Here is a 13,637-nt window from a genome sequence, read left to right on the forward strand (position 1 = left end):
AGGCTCAGCAAATCCAAAAGGGCCAAAATGGAAAGAAGGAAGTCAGACTGGAAGCCAAGCAAGTGAGACTAGAAGAAGGGGAACGGGAGGGGTTAATCTGAAGGTGCCAGCCGGCAGGGATTCTCTGAGCCGCATTTTGGCCCCGTCTGGGACTAAGGGCATCCTGGTCTATGGCAAACTCCTGGAAGCAGATCTGACACAAAGTGGAAGTCAGCCCCAGAGGTGACACCAGTAGACAGAGCCACAGATGGCCAAGAGCAGCCCTGGGCAGTGGCCCCATTAGCCACACACTCTCAGGGGCCTAAGCGGCCCCAGAAGGAACCTGTCCTCTCTCTGGTTCAATGTAGAAAGCTCTTCTCCATCTTGCCACTGATTCCCCAGCTCTGAGTTATTCCAGAGGCTCAGGACCTCTGGAGGGATTCTGTCACATTTAAATAGTCGTGCTCTCCTATCAAGTCCTCTCTTCTGAGGTGAATTTCAGCCTCCTTGGCTTATGTCCCCAGTAATGTCACCTCTGCTCTCAGAAGCTACGCAAAATTAGCCAAGTCCCTCTTGCACCCACCAGGTTAGCAGGACTATGGGTCCTGGCCGATAAGCAGAACAAAATCCACTGGGGGGCATGACGTTGTTGACACAAGATGTGCCAACCTGACTGCCCCTCAACGAAGATCTTGCCACAGTCAGCAGATAGCTGCCAGCTCCTTGGGGGTAGCTGAGAGCCACCACACCCAAACCAATCCAACAGCTGATCATGGGCAGGGTGTCTACACACCAGCCACCGAAGCCCCCCCCCCCCACCCCCCGCCCAGCAACTCTAATGGGCTACATCTGCCTGTGGGCTCAGCTCTGTCAGGACTGCACCACAGCGTCACCACCCTCTGTGTCCCGTCCCGCTGCAGCTCCCTGACCTTCGCAGGTGTTTGGCCCCAATGAATGTCCTGCTCACCAAATGCCGCCTCAGCATCTGCTCCCAGAGTCCTGCCTGCAATAGAAAGGGACTCCTACCACAGATTGAAGAGGAGGTCGTTTGGACCCTCTAGCAAAGAAAAAAAAAATCCTATTTCTGTTTTCAGAAACCTTATCCTCTGCAGCCTTTGCTAAGAGGCTGGGGGTTTCCCTAAGAGCTCCTGCAAAGCAAACAGGAAAGGACTTTCTTTAGGAGAGAATCCTCTGCAGCTCTCCAACCTGAGCAGATTGTTACACTGAACAGTGCAGAATGGACCAGACTGCTCTGCTCCCTGCCCCCTGCAGGGGTTGCAAACCCCATCACCCTCTTCTATTTATTGATGCCGGCATGGGATTTGCCAGCACAAACCAGCAGAACAACCTGGCGGTGTCCACTTAGACAGGGTTTCAAGTTCAATTCCTTCCCAAGTCCCAGAATTTTCAAAAGCAGGGGCGCCTGGGTGGCTCAGTCGGTTAAGCGCCTGACTTCGGCTCAGGTCATGATCTCATGGTTCGTGGGTTCAAACCTCGCATGGGGCTGTGTGCTGACAGCTCAGAGCCTGGAGCCTGTTTCAGATTCTGTGTCTCCTCTCTCCCTGACCCTCCCCTGCTCGCTCTGTCTCTCTCTGTCACTCAGAAATAAATAAAACATTTTTAAAAATTTTTTTTAAAAAAAAGCAGCAGCTCCCTGGTTCTCCCTCCTTTGGACCCAGAGCACTGATTGTTCTTGCCCCATTTTGTACAATTATTTACGCACTGCTGTAGGCCCACTCTCAGGCTGCCGGCCGGCCTGGTCACTCACTTATCCCCTGTATTATTATTTTCTACTAAAAACAAAACAGCACCCAGCTAGGAGCTCCTCATCCAGATTTTCTGTAGGAAGAAGATTGTGCCAGACTTCCTCCCAGCATGGCTGTTGGGTTAAGTTATAAGGAACGATTTTTAACCTTCTCCTTTTAAGTGACTTTTATTATCACCATCTCTCTCTTTTTTTTAATTAAAAAAAGAAATTCATTGTATTTATTTCCTATTGCTGCTGTAACAAATTACCACACATGTAATGGCTTAAAACAATCCGAGTTTATCATCTTATAGTTTCATAGGTCAGAAGTCCAATGTGGCTCCCACTGGGCTAAAATCAAGGTGTCCACAGGGCCCTAGTCCTTTGTTGGAGGCTCTAGGAGAGAGTTCATTCTCTTACCTTTTCTAGCTTCTAGGGGTCGCCAGCATTTCTGGGCTCCTGGCCCCCTTCCCTCTGCAATGGCTGGTGGAGTCCTTCTTACAAGGCACTGTTCTTCTGTGCCTGCTCCATCCCCTCCATGGTTAAAGACTTCTGTGATTACCCTGGATCCACCTGGATTATCCAGGATAATCTTCCTTTCTCCGGGTCAGCTGATTAGCAACATCAAGTTCACTTGGAAACTTAATTCCCTTATGTATTCACAGACTCTGGGGATTAAAGTGTGGTCATTTTTAGGAGGTCATTATTCTGCCTATAACATATATGTCCATTGCAGAAAATTTAGAAACACAGAAAAAGTATAGAGGAGGGTATAGAAGCCACTCCCAATTCCACTGCCCAGAGAGAACCAACAGTTTAGTCCTTTGTTCAGTGCGTGCTTTTTTTTTCTTCATTAACTGGATTTGGATAATACCGTAGGGTCTCTAGGCTATTTAATATTTTGCTACGTTCCAGTTTTCAGTGACTATCTAGCATTCTACTATGTGGATATACTATAATGTATTTAACTTAGTTAATCCTCTGGGGTAGGACACATAACTAACCTCTAACTTTTCTTTATGTCTAGTAGCCCTGTAGTAAACATCCCTGAAGCTACGTCTGTATACACATTCTTAGTATACATTTCCTAAAGGCACCCCAAAGACTGAGTGACCATATCATATGTCCTGCAAAATGGGACACTTATTAAGATTGAAAAGGGGTAAATTCTAAAACTTAACAGTAACTCGTAACTAGCAACAAGGCAGGACTGACCTGGGCATTATACATCTTGCCCACCTGGCCTTCTGGAATGTTGCAATGGTTTGCATTCCCACCAGCAGCACCCAAGTATCTTTGCTCTGAGCCCTTGCCAAGATTGCCGGGGCTTGCCCTGTCCCCAGTCACATCTTCCTAAACTGAAAACCACACCAAGGCAAATGCCATTCTAATTCTCACTGGAGAGGTGGCCATGGCAGGCCCGTTTCTTGTGGCAGGCAGAGGACAACTGAGTCACTCTTGGCCCTTGTTACCAGGGATTTTAATTTAGGTGAGTCTATTTTGGCTTCTGATCCAGGTACAGGCTGGACTAGCTTCAAGGCAGTGGTGACCGACTGCCCCTCCCTACACAGGGAGGCAGGTACAGCCTCAGCCAGAAGAGGCACTTTTCCCACAAGGCTCTCCCCAGGCCCGGCCAGGCATCCCCAGGAGCCCCTTAACAAGACTGAGCAGAGTCACCTGACACACTTACCTGAGTGAGAGACACTGACCCTGAAAAGCCAACGGCAGAAGCTTGACGCTGCAGTCAGGCCATTTCCTACACAGAGAATGTGACAAGGACCAAGTTCCACTTTCTCTTCAGGGGACTTCCTTCTGGATAGAAGCCTCTGAAACCATCAAGTGTCAAGAACACACCCAAATAAAAATAAGGCAGTTGCTGAAACCAAAACAACTAAAAGACTAAATTCATTGAGAAGATGTTTTCTAACATCCAAATGGGGATTCTTTTTTTTTTTTTTTTTTTTTAATTTTAGTGGAGGTTATTTGAATCTGGCCACCAAGACTGCAAAATCTTTCTGGGAGAAAAAAAAAACCCAGGCTCATGCACTGGGCTGCCTCGCTTGGCTTCTGGATATATGAAATGGGCATCGTGAAGGGGAACACCGAAAAAAGATATTGAGTCCTCAGACTTCTTGCCACAGACTTCTGACCTTCTGAGTAAGGTAACCCGGAAGCCACTTGGGAGACATTTGACTCATTCTTGTTGACTCATGTGCTGGAAAAGCAAACCCAAATGGGCCCTGAGAGCAATCTAAGTTTGATGCAGTTTTACATGTAAGCAACTGGCTCTCTGCCTATAGAGAACATAAGCCTTTGGAAACACAGAAAAATGTTCTAGGTGATATTTTGTAAGCATACCTGCAGGCGGTGCTCTGTTTGTTAACCTGGAAAATGAGCAAAACACACCGGGAAACGGCTGTTTGTTAACAAGCAGGAGGCAGAGCAGACTAGCCTCTGGAACAGGAACCAGCCAAACACCAGATGTCTAAAGCTTGGTCATTCTCTCTGAAAGTACTGCTCTTTTCACATTTCAGCTCTGGGGGTGCCTGGGTGGCTCCGTGTTGTAGGTCAAGCATCTGACTCTCGATCTCAGCTCAGGTCATGATGTCACAGTGGTTCGTGGGCTGGGGTCCCACATTGGGCTCAGTGATGATAGCATGGAGCCTGCTTGAGATTCTCTCTATCCCTCTCTCTCTGTCCTTCCCCCACTCATGTGCTCTCTCACTCTCTCTCTCTCAAAATACATAAACTTGAAAAAACAAATTTCAGCTTTGATGTCTTGGTGTAGATGTTCATTTGGAAATCTAGGCTGTTTGATATAAGCCCAGGCAGAGTTGTGGCATCACCACCATCCTCAGAAGGGATCCCAACAATCTGGGGAAAGAAAACACTGGCCCAGATGGTGAAGTGTGTTGGATTTCTCACATCAAAAGTCAGCTTCTGGGGGCACCTGGTGGCTCAGTCACTTAAGCGTCCAACTCTTGATTGTGGCTCTGGACATGAGCTCACAGTTTGCGAGTTAGAACCCTGAGTCGGACTCTGTGCTGACAGCACAGAGCCTGCTAGGGATTCTCTCTCTCTTTCTCTCTCTCTCTCTCTCACTGTCTCTTGCCTTCTGCCCCTCCCCCACTCACACTCTCTCAAAATAAATAAAATTTTAAAAAGTCAGCTTCTACATTCAGAAGGTGGAGAGCCAGAAGGTCCTGAATGCAGACCTAGAGCATAGCCTCCCCACATGCGCAATGGGCCTTCAGCGGTGGACGTCTATAAAGATACCATTGGATGCTAAAGACAGGGCTAGCTAGAGAAGGGATAAATGTTCCATCTACTCTTAGATGCTAGACCCTAGACCTCTAGATTAGCATACGTGTGTCGTCTCCTTTAGCTGCTTACCCTGGCAAGAAGACACACCGATCCAGCTTCACACCTTTGTGTCCTTTGCATTTGCAGTCTTACAATCCCTTTCCCCCCTCAGATATCCACTGGCCTACTCCCTCACATCATTCAGGCCTCTGCACAAATGTCACTCGCTTATAAAAGTTTTGCGTGACCAATTACCCTATCAGAAATAGCCTTACAGTTCCCCCTGCCTGATTTCCCTTCGTCACACTTATACTCCCCATTATATGATATAAGTGCCTAACATGTGTCTCCCCAGTTAAAATGTAAGGTGCAGAACCCCAAAGACAGTACTTGGCACATAATAAGAGGGCAATAAATATTTGTTGAGTGAGTGAATGAATCTTAAAGTTAGGGTTGGTTGAGTCAAACAACAAGCAGCCAGTCTTTCACCAGGCGGATACGGACTCACCTGAGAGGCACGTGGGACGCAGAGCTTGGAGTGGCTTTGGGGACATGTGGGGGTGGGGGTGGGGAGAATCCCAAGGTCCACGGCTTGTGCCACTACAGCCGCAGGCACCATGGGTGGAGCACAGCTCAGGGACTTGTTCCACGCTTCCCTCCAGGTTTGACATCAGCTCTTGTCAAATGCTGGCAGACAACAGCCTCCTAGAACTGGAAAAGTCTGGAGGAATTAATTTGACTTATGAGTAAACTGAGGTCTAGAGAGGCTTCAGGTTCACACCCAGGTCCCACACGCAGTCTACTCTTCTTTCTGAAATGCAACATTGTCACCAGCAATTGCTGAAAGCTAACAGTGGGAGGAAAGAGTTTGGGGAAAAACTGCTCTGGGAACCTTTAGCCAGTGGCTACTCTGAAGGTAGAAAGCAGCCCTTAAACTCTGTTTCCTCTTGGTTTTCACAATCCTCTATCAGATGACAACTTTGAACTTTCTATAACAGCATTGTTCAACAGAACTTTCTGCAACAATGGAAATATTTTATTTCTGTGCTGTCCAATACAGTAGCCCCTAGTCACATGGCGTTAGTGAACATTTGTGGCTAGTGTGACTGAGGAAGCGAATTCTAAATTGTATTAGATTTACCTTAATTAATTTACCTTCATGTATAAGTGTGATATGTGGCTACTGCTTACTGCTTTTGGACAGTACCCTCCTAGAAACTTGTATATAGAAGTCTTACTCTAGAATATGAAGATGAGGGGCATGTGGGAGGGAGAGATTAAGGGAGAGGGGAGAGAAGTGGGGAGGGTGAGACAGAGAGAGAGACACACGCAGAGATACACACAGAGAGGTAGAGAGGGAAAGGGAGAGGGAGAGGGAGGGTGGGAGAGCACGCGTGCGAGTCCTGGTGGTAATTTCTCCTCATAGCCACAAGATGGCACCATTGCTCAGAGTCTTTGCTCTGAAAAGCAAATCAGGCTGATTCGGGATTCCTGGCTCTCCTCTTCCCTCTGTCTCTGTCTTGATCTTTCTTCTTCCCCACCTCCTCTTTCCTCTCCTCTCCTCTCCCCCTCCTCTTCTTCTTCAAGAAGACTTGTGACTTGCTGGTGGCCTTGAGCAATGTGAGAGCAGAGGACCTTGTGTGAAGCTGGGAACAACAAAGGTCCCTGACGCTGATGTTTGGGTGGCTGGCTCATTGGACAAGACTGGAAAAGCTCTCTGGGTCCTGTTGTAACAGCCCTGGATGTGGCCTGAGCCTGGAGAGGCCTTCAGGGGCAATCTTGTTCACTCACCCTTCCCCTCACCACGTTCGCACTCCCCCCACCCCGGACCCCGCCAACACACAGAACTTGGACGCTCCTGCCCTCGGCTCCGGTCCCAGAGGTCATCACCGGAATGTCTCCGGAGAAACTGGAAACGCGTAGAGAATGTCCCCCCGGTGAGGGTTCCGAGGTCTCCTTTGTTATTCTAGCCTAAGGACAAAGCAGCCGGAGGCTCGGGATGGTGGGTGGAGCTTGCAGTATTTTTCTAAGATTTTTGCAGTTGGGGAATAAATCCCCAGGGATGGGGCAGGGCTGCGAGCTAATACCCGTACGGATATGATGAGGGCAATGAAAACACGCACCGAGGAAACTTCAAAGCTTTTCCGGGAGTCTGAACGTGAAAGAGCCTGCGGAAGGTCGGCCGTTAACTGCAGGAACCGCCCTCCAGCTTTCGGCTGGCGCAGCGGCCCCGCTCAGCGGATTCGGAAGCCCACCGGGCCCTGACGGCAAACACCGGGAGGGCAGGGCCGTTCCCATTGGAGTCCGGGCTCACGGTTCTTCCTGAAGAGCCGAGGCCGGTTTCGTCTCTGCAAACTGAGCCTGTCACAGCAGAAACCCACCCGCGTCGGTCCTGCCCCTTCCCCAAACCTGGTCAGACTCTGCCACGGCTACTTCGCAGGGAGTGAGGAGAATTACTAACGCTGGAAGGTCACTTGAGGTAATAATTAGGACAATCATTAATTACTGAGGCCCAAGTGACTCATTTATCTCTGATATTCACAGGGATCAAAGGAGGGTATTTATAGCTTAGAAACAAACCTCCTATTCTTTCCCATTCTTTCTTGCTATAAATAAATAATAAAAAGCTCCCGGGCCTCCTTCCTTACCCATCTCTTTCTTGCGGGTCCTGTCTTCTCTGTCTCCATACAAAACCCAGCCCACCTCTCCCTTCTCTCCACTATCACCCTTTCCTCTCTAAGAACCACGGCAAGTCTAGCTAGCGGCTCTCCCTCCAGCCAAGGGTCTTGGATGCAACAATGCTACCGAGAGTGGTGCTGCTCCCTCTGTCCCCAGGGAGGCCAGGAGGCCCCTGACCTCAGGCAGGCCACTTGTACATTTACCATCTTTCCTTTGCCTCGGTATGTATATCAGTGCTAGAGTCAGACTGCCGGGCAAGGCTACAAACCTAGCCCTGTCACTTATTAGCTGTATGACCTTGAGCAAGTTCCTTATTGCTTTTTAAGCCTCAGTTTCCCAATCTGTGAAATAGGGATGATAACAGCATCTAAGTCTGGCTTATGAGAATTATATACAACAAAATATATAAAATGCTTAGCACAGAGCCTGATACACAATACTGTCAGCTACATTTGTCAGTACCTCAAAATCCTTCCTGTATTTCTAAGAACTTGTAGCTGGTGTGCAAACTATATCTTTCATGTTCTGCTGTGGCCTCTAAGAGATGAAGTGAGGATGGATGGACCCCACTAGGACCCTGGACCACCACTGTAACAAGAATCAGATCATGTGTGTGTGGCGGGGGCAGGGTGGGGGTGGGGGTGGTGATGGTGGTCTTTAGCCTTAAGGAGGCTGTGAGATGGACCCAGGTCAGTTTCTCAACCTCCACACTATTGACATTTTGGTCCAGATAATCCCTGGGTGTCAGTGAGGTGTCATCCTGTGCATTTTAGAATGTTCAGCAGCACCTCAGGCCTGTACTCACTAGGTGCCAGTAGCAGCCTTCTACTTGTGACAACCAAAATGCCTCTAAACATCACCACTTGTCCCCAGGAGGCAAAATTGCCCTTGGTTGAGAACCATTGGTCTAGGCAGACAGGGAAGTGTGGAGATGTTCCCCTCAGGTACCTGGCTGAGCTAAGGTGAGGAGGCAGGAATGAGCATGACCAGAGAGGATACCCTCCTGCCCAAGTAGGGCTCAGGCGGGCCTTCGAGGTTGAGTACAGAAGTTGCCCTTGGAAGATGACCACCTCCATCGGTTTCCTTCCTAAGGATGTGCCTGGCTTATTTAGGACACGCCACCCTGCTTGGATATGTACCTCTGCAGTGCCCATAGCCAGAGCTCAAATACCTAACCCTGCCCAGCCCCAGGAGCCCTGGCCAGAACAGTGCCCCAGAGGCGCAGGATGCTCCCTGAATAGACATTGGGTAAATTCTCATCTTAGGGCCAAGGCCACCAGGGTGTGAGTCCCTACTCTACTACTCACTCACCAGGAGCTAATATCTCCGTGCCTTAGGATCCTGATCTGTAAAATGAAGACAACATGAACATTTACCTCATAGGGCCGTTCTGAGGATTAAATGGCTTAATATTTGTAAAGTCTTTAGAAGAGAGTCTGGCACATAGCAAGTACTAAGGGTTGGTTAAGCAAGCAAAAACCCAAAAGGAAGCTGCCACAGACCAGGAGGCATAACCTTCTGTAAGTCCAAAGTTGCCCCTGCTGTGACCTCAGGTCCAGAAGTGGTGTGTCTGTGGGCCCTGGCCATCTGCACCGGGGTTGAAGGGGCTGTGAGTCCCTGGGGCATCTCCCCTGCAGAGGTAGTTGCTCTTAAGTTTCAGCTCCTTTGACCAGACAGAAAACTCAGTGCAGAGGGCCTCAGAACTTCCCATTTGGAGAGCCCCTGGGGGGTTCTTTGATTTGAGAGTGTCAGAAGGAAAACCGTTTCCTCTCCTAACTTAGGTTCAGGGGTAGGGGCCAGATTCAAAGGAGGAAAGACAAAGTGTGTACACACACTGAGTACTGGAGCACCGAGTAATGGGTAAGTCACTGGAAAACCAGAGGTCAAGGTGCATATACCAATTTAACAAACAGGGAAGTTAGTGCTTCAAAGGATGGCAGGTTCTGATGAGGCTTGTTTACACCATTTCTCTGGGAATATCTGTGCCCGTCAGTGCTTCCCTGGCTGAAGCCTCCCTGGAGGGGTGGGGGTCGGGTGTGGCAGCTGATTTCCCTAAAGCTCTGTGCTAGTCAGATGAGGGAAGCCTGAAAGCGTTCTTTTGTGTCTGCTGTTGAGTTATTGGTCACTTCAAGGGAAGTACCTGGGGAGGGAGGAGTGAGGGAAGGAATCGGGGTGAGTGGATGTGGCCTTTGGGGAACCCTAACACTTCTGCCTATCAGAGGAGACGAAACCTTAGTCAGGAAGCCTCCCCAGACACAAGCAGGGAAAGCCACTCAGAGCTACCAAGTACACCTTGTTAGTTATCTATCGCTATATAATAAATTACCCTAGGACATCATGGCTTAAACAGGAAACATTTATCATCTCTAACGGTATCTAACAGTCAGGAATTTGGGAGCAGCTAAGCTGGATGGTTCTGGCTCAAGGTCTCTCATGATGCTGTGGTCAAGTTGTTGAATGGGACTGCTGTCATCTGAAGGCTTGGCTGGGGCCATAGGATCCGCATCTATGATGCCTCCTTTCGTGGCTGTTGGCGGGAGGCCTCAGTTCCTCGCCGCATGAACTTGTGGGCTGCTTGTGTGTCTTCACAACATGCACTGGCTGCCTCCAGAGTGTGCAGCCCAAGACAGAAACTAACGCAGGAGTCATAATGTCTTTATGGAACCAGGCTTAAGGGCATGTCTTGCCATGTCTCTTGAATTCTGTTGATCATACAGATCAACTCTGATACAATGGGGGACACTACACAGGCCATGAAAACCAGGAGATGGGGATCACTGGGCACCATCTCAGAGGCTGTCTACCACACCCTCCCAGAAGAATGTTCACCCGGACACTGGCCCAGATGTCAGCCTGGCTCAGGTACACCCTTGCAGAAGCCTCTCCGACAAAAACCTAGTGCGCTAGGGTGGGAATTGGTGCTTCTACCCGCTGCCTCAGTCTGCCTCCACTCCAAACTGGGTCACAAGACATCCCCATGGTGGAGCAAAGGCTGTAACGCAAGGCACCGGATGGGAGAAGCACTGGGCTCATGGGCCCTTCTCTAAGTTGAGACTGGGAAATAAAGCGTTCACATGAAAATTAATAATAATAATAATATGCAATTTTTTAATTGGAAGGTGTTGGCCCAAGATTATAGAAGAGGGGGATATGATAGGACTGGGGCAGTTCTGCAAGCTTCAGGGAGGAGATAGGATATGAGTTAAGTATTAGCACCCAAGACCCTTTATGAGCCCCTAGTCCAGATACGGTGAACTGGTGACAGCTTCCCATTGCTTCCCGCTGTTTCATGCCTCCTAGCCATGCCATATGCTCTTCTCTCCAGCAAGACTACCTTTTCCCCAATCTTCCCCTTCTCATTAACTCCTCTTATTCTTTCAGACTCAGCTCAAGGAGCACCACCTCCAAGAAGCCGTCCTTGATATCCTTTCATCTGATGTAGCTGTCCTCCTCTGTGGTCTTGAAGCATCCCCGTCCACCCCAGATCTCCACCACGCTTGACCCCTCTCGCCACTTGCTCCCCACTAGACTTACATCTTCTTGAGGGCCGGCAACAATGTCAGATTCAAATTGTATGGTGCCTAGCACAGTGCCGGGTGCATACTCACACTGAATACATGTTGGTAAAAGTAAAGGAGGGAAGGGAAGAAGAGGAGAGAATAGAAGAATGGGCTCAGGAGAGAGCAATAACACATCATCTTTCTTTCTCCCCTTCATTCCCAAGAATGTCTGTGATTAAGCAACTTCAAGCAAAATCAGGGCTGTTTGCCAGAACTGCTCTTCCCTCTCCACAGCTTTTGGTATTGAAGGCATACAAAAGAGGTGGGAGTTGCAGGAGTATTTGTACCTAGGATATCCTGACTTTACTGGAGGAGCTTGAGGCTATTAAGTTGAAACCACTCGATGGTGACAATCTCTGTGACATAGCAGGTTACCTGAGAGCAGCCAACAGTGCTGACAGGAGGTGAACGTCTGTGATTAAGCAACTTAAGGCCACAACAGGGGTGACCCCAGAATGAGATCGGCTCTTGGAGAGAATCACAGGGGACTGAAGGTTTAGGGACACCTGACATCCCCCTGGAGTGGTCCAAGACCACCTTCTGGCCCTACTCTGCCTAGGACCTTAAGTGATAGCTGTCTCTGCCACCTCTGGGCACACATTAGCCTCCTGGTTATTCATAGCCACTCACTCCCGTGCTCTTTCCACAAGCATCAGGTTAATATCTTAAATATTAACTAGTATTTTGTTTTTGGTTCAGTTTTCTGTTTGCTGAAAGCTCACGTGCTGAGAATGAATCAGCCATACTCCTTGGTTGAGGGCACACCACCTTGATTAGCATGTGCAGAGCTCACCTTTTTTTTTTTAAGATTTTATTTTTGAGCAGGCAATCTCCACAGCCAACATGGGGCTCAAACCCACAACCCCAAGATCATGAGTCACATGCTCCACCAACTGAGCCACCCGGACACCCCCTTAAGATTTTATTTTTAAGCAATCTCCACACCCAACATGGGGCTCAAACGCACAACCCTGAGATCAAGAGTCACATGCTCCACAGACTGAGCCAGCCAGATGCTCCTAGGGCCCACTTTTATTTTACTTTCTATTCTCACTCCTTTGTCCCATCTCCAGCCTCATTTTTTTCCTACCATTGCCATGATTCTGTGTGCCCTGCCTAGTTTATATTCCTATTTATATCAAGACCCAGTAGTGGTATTACTTTGTGCATATTTTTAAAAATATGCTAATGTGGTCTTTTGGTATATATATCATTCTCTTCTCACTTTTGTCCAGAGATGAGATTTTTGTCCAGTGATGAAAATCTCAGTGATGAGATTTTGAGATGGCTCCAAGTTGATATGATAAACATGAACCAGGACATTTCTTTTATCTGCTGAACAGTCCTCACCATTGGATACAACATTTTAGGTATCTGCTTTTCTATTAATAAACTTCTAATCTAGGTGTTTCCAAATCCTCACTAATACAAATGATTCTACAAGAACATGTTCACAGGTGTTTCTCTGAGGGCTTGTTCCAGTTTCTCTGGGCTCAGCCTCCAGAAGATCTGTGTTGTAAGGTCTATCTGTATTGCTTCAATTAACTCTTCTGAACTGCTTCCCAGAAAGTTATGCCAGTTGACATTCCCATGAGAGTTTGTTTTCCTTTACCTTTGGCAGCACTTGATAGTTTCCAACTTTTTATATTTGCCAATCTGATATGTATAAGACCTGTATCTATATCTTAACCAAGTTTTCCCCGTGTTTCATTCACTGTCAGGTTGTTGTGTTCTCACTCCCTCAAGGAAGGGACACAATGACCAAAAGCAGGAGATGGGGAGGAGGGACAAGTGTTTCCTTCTGGCTTTTGAGTTTCAAAATCCTAGACCCTTGGAAGCCCCAAAGGATAGCACGTAGCATACAGAAAGGATTTTGGGGAAAAGCATCATGAAAGGAGAGGAAAAACAGGTACCCCCTCTGGCACAGCCCCACCTGAACAACAGTGGGTGAGCTGGGTGAGGACTGTGTCGGGAGGAAAGTCCCTGTGGGCTGCAGATTAGAACACTGATGGCTGAGCCAGGTACCAGAAACATGGGAGGTGAGCCAGGCTTAAGGACAACGGGGATGGCAGGGACTGTAGTTCCCTGGGTGCCTGTCCTGTAACACTTCTCACCTCTGGCTGGTCGCTGCAGTATGGACGTCTGTCCTCGTGTTGCCAGCTCTTTCCATTTTTTCAAGAGAATCCAAAATCAGATTTTTTATGTGGAAGCTCCCTTTAAAAAACATTATGATGGAAAACTTCGAACGTATTTAAAATTAGACAAAATGGTTTGATGAACTTCCTTGTACTCATCACCGAGTTCCATAATTATGGACTCGTGGCCAATTTTGTTTCATCCATAACCCTACCCACTTCCCCTCATCTTCA

This window comes from Hyaena hyaena, unplaced genomic scaffold (genome assembly GCF_003009895.1).
Source record: "Hyaena hyaena isolate Hyena2069 unplaced genomic scaffold, ASM300989v1 scaffold_173, whole genome shotgun sequence".
Taxonomy (NCBI): domain Eukaryota; kingdom Metazoa; phylum Chordata; class Mammalia; order Carnivora; family Hyaenidae; genus Hyaena; species Hyaena hyaena.